Source organism: Vulpes lagopus, chromosome 2 (assembly GCF_018345385.1).
Source record: "Vulpes lagopus strain Blue_001 chromosome 2, ASM1834538v1, whole genome shotgun sequence".
Taxonomy (NCBI): Eukaryota; Metazoa; Chordata; class Mammalia; order Carnivora; family Canidae; genus Vulpes; species Vulpes lagopus.
This window is the reverse complement of record NC_054825.1, coordinates 33783586-33801267: the sequence shown is the minus strand read 5'-3', so window position 1 is coordinate 33801267 and position 17682 is coordinate 33783586. Positions and strand designations below refer to the sequence as shown.

General features: G+C 41.5%; 1 pseudogene; it reads left to right on the top strand.

Moving 5' to 3' along the window:
- Positions 1-4408: 4408 nt before the first annotated feature.
- LOC121485145 lies at positions 4409-4754 on the top strand (annotated as a pseudogene).
- The last annotated feature ends 12928 nt before the right edge of the window (positions 4755-17682 follow it).

Below are 17682 nucleotides of genomic sequence, written 5' to 3'. Positions count from 1 at the left end.
TAGACTGGTATTTGGGGGAGTTAGGATTTTATTGTTGGAGAAAGGACATATGACTATGGAATGGGGGAAGGAAAGGAAGTACTTTTCATGTTAGATTAGAATTGCAAGAAATAGTACATTAAAAATAGATGTGTATTTCCTAGTTTTGTTCACTCCAAAGGCCTGGAAGCAATGACACCCCAGTGGCAATGAGCTTGAAGGCTACCAGAACTCCTTGGAGAAATGGCTAATTCCAGGGCTAGAGAAGGGAAACTATAAGGTGGATCTGGGATGCCTTGTCATGCCAGTAAGTACTCCAAGTAAGGAAGCGTTCAAACCATCAAAAGACATAGGAGCCATCTTGAAGGAGCTCGTATTGGTTAAGTTTGGGTCAATTGGAACATCAAAAAGAATAGTGAAATCATAGATAATAACATCAAACAAAAGATCAGTGCGTCCATTGAGTTATTCTAATAATAATAATAATTTTAAAAGTGTGGGGTGAGATGGGAAAGCTCTTTATTGAATAATGCCATCAAAAAATGTAAAAGGAATAATAAAATTAGGAAATGATCATTTTCCAATCACCATTCAATAACTGAAGGAAGTAAAGGCTCATCAGTGGGTGCTCAACTACTGGATGAAACCATTAGGGTATAGGATGTTCACAGTCTCAAAATATCATCCTGTAAATGTCCACTTAATAGAGGAAAAAAAGTACCTTTGTGTCAAATGATCAAACTTATCTAAAATGAGACAAACAGACCACACGTGTCTTCTGATATAAGGCCATAAGGTGATCTCTAGTATTTTTGCCAAACATTTAACTTGAACCTAATCATGAAGAAACAATCAAATTTGGGAAGAAATCCAAATTTGAAGGCCATTCTGCAAAAACTTGCCTGAATGCTTAAAAAAAAAGTCACTATCATGGAAGACAGGAAAAGCTGTTCTCACAACTAAATGCAATGTGTAATTGTAGGTGGGATCATTAATATATTTTAAAAATTATAAAAGACATTCAGGGGATAATTTGGGAACTCTGAATACGGGTCCTACATTAGATAATCGTACTGTATTGATATGAAATTTCCAGAGTGTGATGGTTATATTGTGTTGATGTAGCACACCATTCATATTCTTTGGAAATAAATGCAGAAGTACTTTGCTGTGAAGTATTGTGATGCCTGCAATGTCCTCCCAAATGACATGAAAGGGGAGAAAGGTATGTATATGAAGAGAATGAAGGAAGAAAGGAGACAATCCGGCACAGATATGATAAAATGTTAACTGAGTTTTCTAGATAAAGAGTATATAGATGTGTGTTGAATTATTTTCTCCACCTTTACTATAGATTTGAGAATTTTCAGAGTAGGAAGTTTGGGGGGAAAGCAAGCTTACGGCTACAAATGCATGGAGTCCTGCTTGACACAGTCCACTTGATCCAGCTGAGCTCATATTTGAGGCTTGGTCATCATTGTCACCTTGGACAGGCATACTTTCTGGGAAGAGAAAAAGAAAAAGGAATTGAACCTTCCAGGAGATCAGTTCCCTCAGATGGACTCATCTCACCTGCCTGAGACCTAGTGGGGGGAGGAGTCTTGCCCCAGGTGACTGAGTCCAGCCTCTGCCCTGCAATGGCTATTTCTGAGGAAATTTAAAATGTTTGAAACTCTAAAACAAATTCCCATAGATGAGCTCTCCATTAGCCAGAGTGCTGCATCCCCAGCAGGGAATATTCCAGAATTCAAAGCTAAGATCCACGGTAGTATGTCCTAAACCCACCTCCTCCTCATAATCACCTGAGGGCTTGTTAAATCACTGACTTCTGGGTTCTACCCTCCGTGTTCCTGACACAATCTGAAGGGTGCCCCAGAATCTGTATTTTTAGGAAAATGCCGAGGTGCCTCGAATCTGAAAATGGGAGTTGAAATCTCAGCACAGGTGAGCTTTGAGGAACTTTCCTACTATAGGTGTATCTCTACCTAAAAATAGAGAATAAAAGTAGAGACACACTTAAGAAACTTCTCCTTGATCAATCTGATCATCTGACGGTAAAAATTTCTTCTGATTTAAAGTCTGCACTGTAATACTCCCTACATTGGAGTGAATGAAATACACAGTGTAGGTCTTAAAGTTGGAAAGGTACATTCAGATGTCGCAGATGCTGAGTGTTTGGATCAGGAATGTGGTCTGGGTGACTTCCAGGCACAGCCGGCCTGTGCCAGGCTGGCAGGTTCTCAGCAGGACCCAGCGCCTGTCGCCCCTGGCTTCTGAGAGCTTTGTCTCTGCCATGTGGGAAGGAAACTGTCTAGGTCTAGAAATACAGCAAAGCACTGAATATATCTTGAAAGTGAGCAGTCTGGAACCAGGGATGATTAACACTAAAAGAAATGAGAGATTGTCCTGTTCCCTTCTTTGAGCACATTAGAGCTGAGAGAGCTGAGGTCCCAGCTCTGTCACATGGCTGGGAAGTGTCAGAGATGGGTCTCTAACATGGCTCAGAGTCCAGGGGGCTGCAGGGCACCCCAACAGCCTCTACAGCTCATCCCAGGTTGCTCCAACCCCCTCCTCCATTTTTAGGTGTAAGAAGATAGTAGAAGTCAAGCATTGGGTGAAGTGGAAAATACTGAGAGGGCTAACTCAGAACATTTAGGCCAGTTTTTCTGTGGGAAAAATATGCCTAATAAGTCATGCAATTTCCCCTCTTTTATTTCTTCTTTGGAGCTTTCCCCACAAATTGACACTTTTAGTGTCTGGTTGTCCTTAAAGACATCCTTGTGATAATGGGGATGGTTTCTTTTGCTATCAGGTTTTGCCTGATTTGAGTGAACTAAAAACTTTTAGTTTAAGGAAAAAAAAAAAAAAGAAAGAAACGCATCTGGAAAATCCTTTAAAATTGTTACCTTATAACTCAATTTAAAAATGGATATTTAAAATTAATCAATCAGGGATCCCTGGGTGGCGCAGCTGTTTGGCGCCCGCCTTTGGCCCGGGGCGCGATCCTGGAGACCCCGGATCGAGTCCCACGTCGGGTTCCCGGTGCATGGAGCCTGCCTTCTCCCTCTGCCTGTGTCTCTGCCTCTCTCTCTCTGTGACTATCATGAATGAATAAAAATTAAAAAGAAAAAAAAAAAAAACTTGGCAGATAAAAGCTGTTCCAGTTTAAAGAGATTCTCACAAGGGACTTCCTGTTCTTAAAAAAAAAAAAAAAAAATTAATCAATCAATTATTTATGTGCTAGGTATTAGGAATAGCAATATAGCAATGAGCAAACTGAAAATCTAAAAGACCTTCCCTGTTGGAAATTATAATTTAGTAGATAAGATATTAGAGGTGAATCCATGTAGTTAATGTAGTTAACTGTCTAAATAAGTATAACTTTAAATGTCAACCATCAAACACAGTCATATGAAAACAATGTTCTATTTAATATGTATTTTTGTTCTTAAACAAAACTGTGGAATTATAAGATACTAGATAAAATTATTGTGTATATTTGCATGTCTGTGTTGCTTTTTAAAAGCTAAAAACACTCTCTGTGTCTGTCATGAATAAATAAATAAAATTTTTTTTAAATAAATAGATAAAAAATAAAAGCTTAAAACAAACGGAAAAAAATGGACTATCTAAGTCTTAAGTGTCTTAGCAATTTCATTTCTCTTAAATGAGGCTTCCAGCATTTAAACAGATTAGGAGTGTTTGCTTTGGGCCAAACTGGTGGGGCAGTAGACCCTTGTCCTTAGAATTTGGGGGATTCTACCCAGAATCCTTTTGGTTTCCAAGAACATAGACCTACTTGAATATGTTCCAGAAAAAGGGACTTAGTTATGAGAACTCAAAAGGAAAACACAACAAAATCTATGGTAAAGAGCCCAACACAGTCACATTTCACTGAGACTAGGATAGGAAACCCCAGAACCATTAGGAAGAGGGGCTTGTCTCTGCAAGGGTCTGTGTCTGTCTCTCTTCGTCTCTAATGGCTTCTTGGCTTTTCTCAGCACATATACCCTCCCTTCCATCTCTCTTTAGCTTTCCTGTGTGGTTTCAGTTTCTCCTTTCTCCCAAATCTCTCCTTGCACATACCATAATGCCTAGCCCTGTGTCCATTCTCCTGGCTTTTCAAACGATAGTGTCACCACCACAGCCACCTGGCAATTTCCTTTGGAGACTCTTAGTTTAAATTCTCTAGAGCGGAACCTTATTCTCTTGAGCTCAGCCATACAAGGTATAGCTGGTTTATGGATGGGTGCTGACTGGTTCATGGGCAGTCATGGACAGAACCATGGTTCATGGTCCTCTCATTGGGCCAGATGTCATTCTTGGTCCTGTTAGTCATGGCCAATGTCAGATGGTATAGAAATGACTGTGAGGGCTATCTTGGAGCCTGTCAAGGCCTGCTGGGAACAGGACTTCTAAAATGACAAATATGTTTAGAAGGCTGTGATCCAAGGCCATTTTTGCTGGCTATAATGGCGGGGGCAGGGGGGCTGTCTCTGGAACCGGAGGGAGAGCACAGGTCTTCTTAAAACTGGAAGTGTTTATGCTTGAGATGAAGCTGAATTCTGTCTAGGCAAGAGATGGGCTTATGTTTACAACATAGAGAACAACACAGTGACTCCTGGTGGCAGACCAAACAAAACCAGAGTAATCTGGGGAAAGTAACTTGTACTCATGGAAACAGTGGCATGGTTCATGCCAAATTCCAAAGCAACCTTCCTGCTAAAGCCATTGGCCACAGGATCCGTATGATGCTGTACCCTTCAAGGATTTAAACTTAGTGAAAACTAAATAAATAAAAGTGTAGGTTTATGCTCTGGTATTTTTGTTAAAAAGAAAGAGAAATGACTGTTGAGGATAGTAGCACTTGTAAATGAGGCAGATTCAGCCAGAAGGCAACTTTTGGGAATGGGCACTCTGAAACTGTTTCAGTACTGCGGCAGTATTCTTTCTTACATCAGAATCTTTGAGGACACCCATGGTTATTTACAAACATAATTTTCAGACTGAACATCTTTTGGAACATCAGTCAGTGGAAGTTTATTGGCAGATTTCTGTTTAGAATGGGATTATGATCGGGATTCATGAAGAGCCGACAGGTTTGGTTTAATCCTTCTAGAGAAGGTGGCTGGGGCCACAGAAAAGCTTAAGAAGCCCACAGTTAAGCCCAGAGTGTTCTTGTCAGAGAGACGTTAGTTGAGAATTATGTCCTGGAAGCCCAAGTGGCTTTCTAAGGAGATGGAACACTTAGTATTGCAGGAAAACCAGGAAAGCCAATTGAAAGGCTGCTGAGCATTTGATTAGGCGGCGTCCCAGGTGACAGGTTTCATAAAGCCTATAACTGACAAGGCCTGTGCTGGCTGTGAAGGGGGGTGAACAAGGAGTTGAGGGTCCAAACTTTGGGATCAGAGAGGAATTTCTGGAACTGCATGATTTGGGTAAGCCTCGGTTTCCTCATCTGTAACATGCAGCTAATATCTAGTTCTCAGGGTTGTTAGGGGGCTAATATCATGTTATCTGTAAAGTAGAAATGTTCACTATTATTATACAATTCTTATTATCAGAATATTTGTCCATGACCATTGATAAAACACATCACCACGCAATATTTCATTTGGCTTTTGCCATTCGGAACCGCATTTTCTGGCCACAGCAATGAGCAGAAGTTAAGACAGAAGGAGAACGCTTCCAATACTTCCTTCAAAGTTACCTCTTCTTTTTGGAATTCACTTTAATCCAGGCTCAAATCTTCTGTGCTGGAGTTGAGGAAGACAAGACTCGAATAAAAGTTCGCATTAGAGTTCTGAATCTCTGATATAGATTTTTTTCTTATGAGAAATGTTTTGGTGGAAGGACAGGGATGAGGGGGAGGAAGACATAAGCCTAAAGGAAACAAGTGAATGGAAAGAAGTCAGGGGAACACAGACAAGTCCCCACCCTGCCTTAAGATCAGCGTGGCCTAAGCATTTCTCAGAAGGCACTCAGTTACATTCTAGGACCTCTCTCAGAAATTTATAATGTAAACTAGTTCAGAAAAGTTCTGCAGTCAAGAAAATGCTCTTGTTGCTGTTAGGCCAGCATTCCTGAGTTCATTGCCCACAGAGTTCCTTTTTATTTTTTAACTTTTAAAGATTTTTATTTATTTATTTGAGAGAGAGAGCACAAGCAGGATGAGGGGCAGAGGGAGAGGGAGAAGCAGATTGCTCAGTGAACGGGGAGCCGGATGTGGAGCTTGATCCCAGAATCCTGGGATCATGACCTAAACTGAAGGCAGACACTTAATGGACTGAGCCACCCAGGTGCTCCCCCCCACAGAGCTCCTTTTTAGACAAAGATCCTATCAGCCTCCTAAGAAACTATGGAATTCTCCACATCTAATCAAGCAGGGGTACATCCAATCCTAACTTCTGTTTTCTCCCCCTTGACTTATCTAGGTAGCTTAGAGAAGACTGGATTAGACAAATAAGGTAATTATCTTCAAACATGTGGAAAGTTGGCTCTTCAGACAGTGGGATTTAGATTTGCTCTGTATAGCTCCAAAGAACAGAGCAGGGGTCAGTGGCTAGATTCTAGAAAAACCTACAGATACATGCAACAATATGGAAAAATCTTAGAAAATGTTGACCTGAAAAGAGTAAGATGTAGAAGACTACACATAGTGTGATACAGTTTTTACAAACCCAAAATCAAGCCAAATGAAATAATACATTGCTTAAAGCTGTATTTGTATGATACATTAAGAATAATTAAGAATAATTCTTAATGGCCAAAAGATGGAAACAATCCAACTGTCTTTCAGCTGACAAGTGGTTAAATAAGATGTGGTATATTCATACAATGGAATATTATTTGGTAATAAAAAGAAGCAAAGTACTGAAGCAGAGTACATGGGTGAATTTTCAAAACATTATGCTAAATAAAAAGAAGCCGGTCGCAGTGATTCCATTTATATGAAATTAATAAATCCAGAGACACAGAAAATGGATTGCTGGTTGCCTAAGGGCCAGGGTGGGAAGGTTTTGGAAGGAATGGGGAGTGACTGCTAGTGGGTATAGAGCTACTGAAAATGTTTTAAAACCATGGTGATGGTTGCACAAGTCTACAAATATAACAAAACCCATCAAATTGTATACTTTCAATGAATGAACTGTATGGCCTGTGAATTATATCTCAGTAAAGTTGTTATAAAAAGTAGCAGAGAGGAGCCGCCGTCCCCGCCTGCTGCGCATTATGCAGCAGGCGGCCCGGCTTGGCAGGGCCCTGGACCGGAAAAAAAAAAAAAAAAAAAAGTAGCAGAGAGGGTAGCCCAGTGGCTCAGTGGTTTAGCACTGCTTTCAGCCTAGGGTGTGATCCTGGGGACCGAGGATCGAGTCCCACATAGGGCTCCCTGCATGGAGCCTGCTTCTCCCTCTGCCTGTCTCTCTCTCTCTCTCTCTCTCTCTCTCTGTGTGTGTGTGTGTCTCATGAATAAATAAATAAACATCTTTAAAAAAAAAAAAGGTAGCAGAGAATAATAGACATGAAATTCAGGAAGTTTTTATTGTAAGAGAAGAGGAGGGGGGTACACAAGAATGGGGTAGAGGAAGAGCCCACAGGTAGCCTGTATGGTGCTGAAAATGTCCTAGCAGTGAGGTATACTCTCTGAGGGGAATTTGCACTTTTTATTTTAAAAAATTGTACTACATCACCTGCATACATGTTGCACATATTTTTGTAGATGTCAAACAATCCATAATAAAAATATAATATAAAATGTACAAAAAGGCGTATAGTAAAAGTAGGTCATACTTCCTTTGCTTGTTTGGAGACAGCCACTGGCATCTGTTTTTTTGTGTCTTTCCAGAAAGTAGGTGTGTTTACAAATGTGACACATGTGTACATATGCAGAAGTGACCACGCGTTCTTTATACTGTTCATACATTGTCGCAGAGAAAAACTTGGAGAGCTTTCAAAACCTGCACATAGAGTAGCCTTTAGTGTTTTGTTTGTTTATTTGTTTTAGATTTTATTTATTTGAGAGGGAGCATGAGTAATACGGAGGAACAGAGGGAGAGGAAGAAACTGACTCCCTGAAACAGACTCCCCACTGAGCAGAGACCCTGACTGGGGGCTCGATCCCAGGACCCTGGGATCATGACCTGAGCCGAAGGCAGAGGCTTAACTGACTGAGCCACCTGGGTGCCCCCAGAGTGGCCTTTGTTGTGTTCCTGGCTGAGAGGTGTTCAGTCCTTTTGGGAAACAAGCATGTTCTGAAGTCAAACTGACCCTGGTTAGCCTTGCAGCTGGCACGTTTTTTGCATTCAGGCCTGTGAAACAAAAAGGCCACCTCATCTAGAATGGCACCTCTCCATCACCCTGTCTCCCCTCCCCTCCATTATTTTTCTTCCTAGCACAACCTGGCACAATATGTATGCATTTGTTTTGTTGTTTATCATTCATCTCTCCCATTAGAAACCAAGCTGTATGACAGCAGGAACTTTATTCCAATGCCATGTAGGGTGTATTGCAGTAGGCATACAATAAATATGTACTGAATGGTAGAAAGAAAGAAAGAAAGAAAGAAAGAAAGAAAGAAAGAAAGAAAGTCTGTCTGGTTTGAAATTCTAGCTCCACCATGTACTAGCTATAAAATCTTAGGCAAGTTACTACATCTCACTTTGCTTTAGGTTTCTCATTAGCACGACAGTATAATAAAATTATAATGAAAAGGATTAAATAGGGACACCTGGGTGGCTCAGTGGTTGAGCGTCTGCCTTCGGCTCAGGGCATGATCCTCAGTCTGGGGATCAAGTCCCACACTGGGCTTCTCGCAAGGAGCCTGCTTCTCCCTTTGCCTGTGTCTCTGCCTCTCTCTCTGTGCCTCTCATGAATAAATGAAGAAAATCTTTTTAAAAAATTTAAATAAATTTGTACATTGGAAGCACATAGAATAGGGCCTGGCACATAGTAGTGATTCAGTAGCATTCAGTAGTGATGCACCATAAGTTATGTAACTGGTCTTCTATTTAGGATGTTTCCTAATAGAGCTGCATTGCAGAATTACGTATATAATGCCATTTTGCATCCAGGCAAGTCTAGGAGTTGGATGAATTTCTACAAATGGAATTTGTGGCTCCCAAGGGTACACTTTTGATTTGGAGAGATAATGCCAACTTGAAGAGAGCAATAGTGATAAGCAGAACTGACCACAGAGAAGAGGCTGTTCCCTGCGCTTGTCATGCTTATTCAGTCACTAGGCTTGGGTCTGGCTGTCAGGGATGGGATGACAGCCCTTCTTTCTGCAGGTGGGAGGCTGGGCTGTGTGACCTGCAAGGTCCTTACAGATTCAGAACATAACAGTATGTGCCGTACTATTCTTGGCTAAATGTCAGACATATTTGCAACATGAAAATGTAAACCTTAAAATATTCCATTTTAGGTCTTATTTTTTAAATGAAAAGCCATTTTTTAAATTCACATCATAGTGTTTTAAGGGGACAGGTGGGAGGATTTGTTTTATTTTTTTGGAACTTTTTGAAAGTATTTGGTGTAAAAATTTTAAATATCTTCAGTGTACCTTTTAAAAAAATGTGTGGTCAATTATTTGAACTTAATCTACACAAATTAAATTTTTATGTAATGACTAGGGTGTGGGGGTGGGTCAAAAAATATTGTGTAACTTATTTTTTTTAACTTTATTGGCTTCTTTTTTCCCCTTGTTGAGTCTAGTCAATAATCCACATTCTACAGCACTCAAATGTCAAAATGTTTCAAAAACATAAAAAAAAATCAAGAAATGAATAGAAGCGTCCTTGTTCTTTGAATTATTTCTGTGTTACCCTGAACTGTAAGTGAACCCTCCTTGCTTATAAAAGAAGCAGCTGTTCATGCAATTGAAACCATGGTTCATTACCAGCTGACCTCGGATTCAGGAGTAAAACTTCCTCTATTTTACTACGACTATTCAGACAGGGACTGGAGATAAACAATAATCAAAATCAGGATGAAACTTGACTGGGAAACCCTCTATGTTCTTTGGCAGAATTATAGCAGCTCTTGGATTGCCAGGAGTGAGGCAATGTGAAATGACCCTCAAGCATTCCCTTGAAATGCAGTGGGTCCAGGCTGCCAGCTCCAAGCAGACAAAGGCTGATTGTAATGACTTCTTAAGCATATACTTATAGAAACATTAATTATCACCAACCCTATTTTAAACATTTATAGAAAGTCGAGATGAAAGGGCCCTTTTATATCCATTTTTATATTCCCCCTTGCGAGAAAGTATGATTACAGAGTGTTGGGTTTTTTTTTCTCCTCCCTCTTTGGAATTCTTATTTCTAGGTCTTATTCTTAAAATACTAAGTTTGATTTGAGGCTTATGTGCTCATCAAGTAAGATATTAGAAGATAGGAGGGAAAAGCGATGGCTAAGTGGGTGTGATGATGGAGGGGACATGTGACAGGCTGGGAGGTGTGAGCCCCTTATTCATGGAAATGTTCCATTTTTGAAAGGTAGAGCGCCAATTCTGGGCTGAAGTGGCTAAGGTCTACAGCAATGCTTCTCAGACGTTAGAGCTCATCAGAGCTGGGGTAGGGCTGCTTTGACAATGAACCTTATTGGGGTCCCATCCCCAGAGAATTTGATTCAGTATATCTGAGTAGAGTGTTAACTGACACTCCTGCTGATTCAGATGCAAGTGGCTTGTGACCACACTTTGAGAGGAAACTGGCTTGAAGGTTAATTGTTCCCAGCATGTCTCTCAAAAGACCTTCAGTTGCGTGTCTACTTGGCCTCAGTTTATATGCTCTCTTTCTGGAATCCAGCCCTACTGTTTTCCTCCCATATTTCCTCCATGGCATAGTGCATCATATGCTAAAGTTGGCTCCAGAAATGGTCTGGGTGTTCTTGGCTGAGGCCATCCATGAAGAATACTTTGACCTCTTAAAGTCAACTCTAGTTCTTTCTAATCATGAAGAAAAGAGGAAAGAGAAAGGGAGATGTCCGGCCAATCTGTTCATGGACAGGGAGTAGATGTCCTCAGCATGTGGAAGGCTGAACTGGGTGTAGTGGGGTAAAGGAAGGACTGGACTTGCCTGGCAGGGTCGACAGTTCAATGGGCACAGTGCAAATATGGGAGCCTGTATAAAGAGCCACGCTGTTTGTTTGAAGAAATCAGGAGGCTGCCTCAAATTCACTGAGCCTACAGAAGGAGACTTGACTGCTCCTGTTTCCCAGTGCACACTCTGTCCCCTCCACCCTTCCTCTCCTGTACTCCAGTCACCAGGCCAAGAGAACACATGGCTGTCAGTACTTCACCTTCTCATCCTCTTCTCTGTGCACATGAACACGAATAACTGGAAATCCCAAACAGGATGTCAAGAGCCCAGGAGTCAGCCATCCATTGGATCCAGTCTCTCTTCTGTTCAGTTCCACAGTGTCTCAAAAGAGCCATGAGAGAAGACTAGCATAGACCTCTCCCTCCCTCTGCATCCAGCGTCCTGCTGCTGATGTGGGTGTTCCCTCAGATAGAGATCTGTGATGTTCACTCTGAAACAGAGTTCTTGCCTGAGATCACCAAAGTCAGGGGGTTCCCATCTAGGATTGAGAGAGGGGACTATTACTTATTAGGCACCTACTGTGTGCCAGGCGTCTTGCATCTGTACCGCATTTACTCCTAACGGTAGCCCTGCAGGGTAAGCAGCATTATCTCCAGTTACTAGTGGGGCCCCAGAGACTGGGGTTCTGTGGCTTCACCAAGATCATACACATAGGGCTAAAATGTGTGAGGTGAAGAGAGGGTTTTATGCTTTTCTGTTTCTTGTTGCTTTGGTGACTTGTCTGACTCCGAAGCACTTACTGCCACTGCATTTTAAGCCCATTTAGGAAGCAGTGTGGTGGAGAGGTTAGGAATTGAGCTCTGGAGGTGGCCTCCTGGGGTTCTGCTACTTGTTAGCTGTGTTCTGTTTTTCTGTGTTCCTGGGATAATGAGAAGAATGATGATATACTACTTACTTCTTCGAGTTTCTGACCCTCCAAGAGGGGAATCCCAATGCTGCTTAGCTCACCTCACAGGGTCTGAAGTCCAAGAATGATATCTTTGGACAAATAATTTGTAAGTGATGTTTCTCTGTCCTCATCTATGTATCCAATATTTATTATGAGTCTATGAGGCTGCTCAATCATTATTACCCTAAAGTTCTGTGGGGGTACACATTTTTAAAATCTATTCCTTGAAGGTATTTATTGTCCAAGAATAATAAGAATAATATTACTTAATATCTACTCTGTTCCATGCATTTTATGTTTATTATCTCACTGAATTGGTACACGGTTGTAATGAAGTGACTATTATCAGCCTATTTCATATTTTATAAGCCTCCTCAGGGAGGTTAAGTAGCTTGCTCTCCATCCAGGACAGACAGCTGTGGGTCAGTGCCAAAGCCCAGGGTCACACCTGGACTCTAATGCCAATGTCATTGCTCTTGATTGCTGGTCAAGGAGAGGATTATATTTATCTGTGAAAGATCACCCACTAATTGAAGGTGGATATGGAGACATTGCTTCAGCCAGAATGGTCAAAGATGACTTTGTGGGAGGGCACCTGGGTTGCTCAGTCAGTTAAGTGTCTGCTCCAGCTCAGGTCATGATCCCAGGGTCCTGGGATCGAGCTCCATGTTGTAGGGCTCCCTGCTCAGTGAGGAGCCTGCTTCTCTCTCCTTCTGCCACTCTCCCCACCCAGTTCATGCTCTCTCTCTTTCAAATAAATAAATAAAATCTTTTTTTTTTTTTAAGATGACTTTGTGGAAGGGCGGGATGCAGGAAGTTTCTGTAGACTGAGAGAAGGGGGAAGTATTTCATGGTGGATGGGGGGATCAGTGAGGAAGGTCAAGGAAAACGTAGACAGTGAGGATGGTCACAAATGCCACTGCCTCCCCTAATCTCCCACAGCTCTGCAAAGGAGGAGAGACAGGGATGATCATTTCCATTTTGAAACAAAGGAAGCTTAAAGAGGTTATGTGACTTGCTCATAGTCACCCACTTACTGAGTGATAGAAATGGGTCCTCAGGCTCATGGACTCCATTTTACAAGCAGCAGGGAAGCATGGAAGTTTTATGGGTAGAGTATAGGAGATGGGGCATGGACCCTCTTGTATTAAAAAGGTGTCATTTTCATTATTTGTTTAAGAGCAGCATTCTTAACCTTTTCTTGTGCCACAGGCTGCTTGGGCAGTCTGATGAAGTCTGTGGATTGCTTGGCCAACAATTTGAAAGACTTTTAATTATGGTGAATACACATAAAATTTACCACCTTAACCATTTATAAGGGTACAGTACAGTGGTGTTATGTACACTCACAGTGTTGTGCAGCTATCCACAGAATTCTTTTTTTTTTTCACAGAATTCTTTTTATCTTGCAAAGCTGAAACTTTCCATCCATTAAACACTAACTAACTCCCCATTCCCGCCTTTCCCAGCCATTCCACTTTCTGTCTCTATGAATTTTATCTACTTTAGATACCTCATATAAGTGGAAACATACAGTATATGTCCTTTTGTGACTTTTTTTTCACTTGGCATAATGCTCTCAGGGTTCATCCATGATGTAACATGTGTCAGACATTCCTTCTTTTTCAAGGCTGAATAATATTCTGTTGTATCTATATACCACGTTATGCTTATTCATCCATCAACAGACACTTGTGCTGCCTCTACCTTTTGGCTATTGCAAAAAATGTGACAAGTAATGTTTTAAAATGCATAAAATTATATGTGTATGTGTATATTAGATATAACATGATCACAAAAGAAACCAATTATATTGATAAACAGTTATCAATATATATTTTAAAAACAAATTTTGTGACATAGAAATACATGAGCTCCTTTACTAATACAGTAAATAAGATCTAGGAGCAGCCCTGATAACTGCCTTAATTTTGGAACAGTTAGGCCACAGTAACTTCTTACAAGATACATCCATGAAGGCAAGAGAAACAAAAGCAAAAATGAACTATTGGGACTCCAACAAGATAAGAAGTTTTTGCACAGCAAAAGAAACAGTCAACAAAACTAAAAGACAACCTACAGAATGGGAGAAGAAATTTGCAAATGACCTATCAGATAAAGGGCTAGTATCAAAGATCTAAAAAGAACTTATGAAACTCAACAGCAAAGAAACAAAAAATTCAATCATGAAATGGGCAAAAGACATGAATAGACATTTCACAGAGGACATAGACATGGCCAGCAAGCACATGAGAGAATACTCCGCATCACTGGCCATCAGGGAAATACAAATCAAAACTACAATGAGATCCCACCTCACACCAGTGAGAATGGGGAAAATTAACAAGGCAGGAAACAACAAATGTTGGAGAGGATGCGGAGAAAAGGGAACCCTCTTACACTGTTGGTGGGAATGTGAACTGTGCAGCCACTCTGGAAAACTGTGTGGAGGTTCTTCAAAGAGTTAAAAATAGACCTGCCCTACGACCCAGCAATTGCACTGTTGGGGATTTACCCCAAAGATTCAGATGCAATGAAACTCCAGGACACCTGCACCCCGATGTTTATAGCAGCAATGTCCGCAATAGCCAAACTGTGGAAGGAGCCTCGGTGTCCATCGAAAGATGAATGGATAAAGAAGATGTGGTTTATGTATACAATGGAATATTACTCAGCCATTAGAAACGACAAATACCCACCATTTGCTTCGATGTGGATGGACTTGGAGGGTATTATGCTGAGTGAAATAAGCCAATCGGAGAAGGACAAACATTATATGGTCTCATTCATTTGGGGAATATAAAAAATAGTGAAAGGGAATAAAGGGGAAAGGAGAAAAAATGAGTGGGAAATACCAGAAAGGGAGAGAGAACATGAGAGACTCCTAACTCTGGGAAACGAACAAGGGGTGGTGGAAAGGGAGGTGGGTGGGGGGTGGGGGTGACTGGGTGACAGGCACTGAGGGGGACACTGGATGGGATGTGCACTGGGTGTTATGCTATATGTTGGCAAATTGAACACCAATAAAAAATAAATTAATTAATTAAACAAATTTTGGAACAGTTAGTATAAATGATATTTTGATATACATGCAGTAATTAGAGTAAGATATGACAGACAATATCATATATAAATCTGTAATTTCAGTTACAAAGTCCCAGGTTCAACATTGACAATTGAAGGAAAAGCTAAATTGCAGGTAGAGATTTGTGAAAAGGAAGATGTGATTATTTCCTGTATAGGTCCAGGACCCCCTGGAGTTCTCCTTACAAGTCCTGGGGAGTGGCAGCAGCCTGGGGCCACAATAAGGTCACTGTTTCGGGGGTTGAAGGAAAAGTTCTTTTGCCATCCTGGCCTAAGCAAGGGCTCCAACTTCTAACTTCTTGGTTTGGTGCCATCTTTTCTTGGCTTGGCCAAGCTGTGTGAACTTGGGCAGGTTGTTTAGCCTCTCTGAGCCTCAGTTTCCCTACTTGTGATTAGATACCAACATGCACCCCTCAGAAATGGAGGCTTGCTATGAGTCCTGGGGCTCCTTTAAAAAGGTGGATAAAACCAGCCATCATCTTGGCTCAGGTTTATCTAAATCTCAAAATCCCTTCCTCCATCTATAATGGATGGCAGGATGGCAGGCTCTTTACATCCATGTTTTCCAGAACCTCATTTTCTTCCTGCTGGCCAGGGTAAACAACACAACCAGGCCAGACCCTGACTTTTCCTACTTTTCCTAGCCTTTTGGGAGCCAAAATTGGCATCTGTTTTCACAGACCCTAAGTTGTCTCAAACTTTTACATACCAGGGGGTGGTCTGGGATCCTATCAGGGGGTCATAAAAGACCACAGCCGGCAAAGATAGAGGATCAGCAGGGTTATCCTTGAACAATTAACCAGAAAAAGGAAGCCACAAAGGGAAGTTTATATGCAGGTGTCCAGGCATTCCAGCAATGTGCCTTAAGATAACCAAGTCCCTGGCCAGGGATGATGGGTGGGGATTCGCTGAATTTGTTGCTTGCTGCATTGGCTTGGCCTGTCCTAATACTGAATGTCTCTTACTATGACTTTTTTCCACAATCTACGGAATGGGATACAGTTAGCTAGTTCACAAGATTGCAGACTGGTTGAGACCATTTGTGAGAGCTGCTGTTCGTGCTGACTGGAGCTGAGATGTCTCTGGGAGGGGATGGGCTGGCCATGCACTCCAAGGAGCTTGCATGAGTTGATGTGCATAGCAATTTGGTTCTTGGTTGAGGGAGGGGGGTGCCGGGTTTCCTTGTCATTGTTACTTCTCCTTAGGAGTGCCTGGAGAAGGAGAAAGATTGGAGGAATTGGTCACTGTCCCCCATCATAGATATGGCCCTCTGCCAGGGAGACTTTTTGAGACTGTGCCAAGCACTGTTGGTTCAGAACCCAGGGGCAAAACGTCACCCTCAGCAGGGAGAGAGGGCTAGGTGCCCCCACCCTCTTTCCAATCTGCTGAGACCAAGCGTAGCCACTGCACAACATCATGAGTGTACTATGCCACAGAATCACGTGCTTTAAAATGGTTAACGCGGTGAATTGTTATGTTTATTTTACCGCAATTAAAAAGAGAAGAAAACAACAAGGAGCAAAGATTTAAATAGAAAATATTAGGCACATTTCAAGTGCTTTTTTCCCTTAGCAACCTATTTTCTCAATATTTAGTACAATAATATCTCACGCATCTTGGAACTGGTTAGGCAACCTCACCTCAGCAGGGCACTGTTGGGAATTGGGAAGAGAACATGGCTTTGAGGGCCTCCTTCAGTGCCCATGAGAGGAAAAGCTGGAGGGCCAGCTGGAGCCAAGACCATTTTTGTATTAGTGCATGCTGAGTTATCAAGACAAGGGTAATTCCACTCTGGGTCTCTAGAATACCACTTTAGGCCTCTTGGTTTGCTTTCTGCCTTGTTATGTAGCAAATCATGCATCCCTTGATTCATTCCTGAGAACTTGGAAGATTTTAAAGGAGTTTCAGGAACAGACCCAATTTCATGATATAGACTCATGTTCTCCAAAATACCTGTTTAAGATATACGTCTGAACCTAGGACGAAGTGTTGAAAGACAAGGGATCCGCCTAACAGCTATACCATCACCCATATGACAATGGCCTTCAGGTTTTTCAACTGTGGCCATTATGAAAGTCAAATATGATAATGTGTGAAAAAGCATTTTATGAATGAAGAGTTTCTATACAAATGCTAGCCACTAATTACTCTGCTAGCTGCAAGAATTCCCTGTGCTAGCTCAACACTACTAATAACAACTAACATGTTCTACACATATGCACCAGGTACTAGGCTGGCATGTGACATGATGTCCCTGAACATATAGGAGATAAGTTCTATTTTAGTCCAAACTGACACATGAAGAAGCTGAGGGAGAGAGATGGTGAATAACTTATCTAAGTCCAAGGTCCCAGAGCCAGGCAATTATGGAGACAATGGGTGACCCCAGCAGGCTGGCAACAGTCTACCAGCACTGCCTCTTGTGTATAGTACATCTCATTCTTCATATAATGACAAGGAATAAATCAAGTGGAACTGATGGATGTAATCAACACTTCTTAAGTGAGAATCCTTGAATGAAATGATACCCACAATCACTGGAGCCAGCTCAAAGTTGGTTGTTAGCGTCTCTTTATAAACTCCACATCCCATGTCATTTATTGCAGTAGCTTAAAATCAACCACAGTAGGAGTA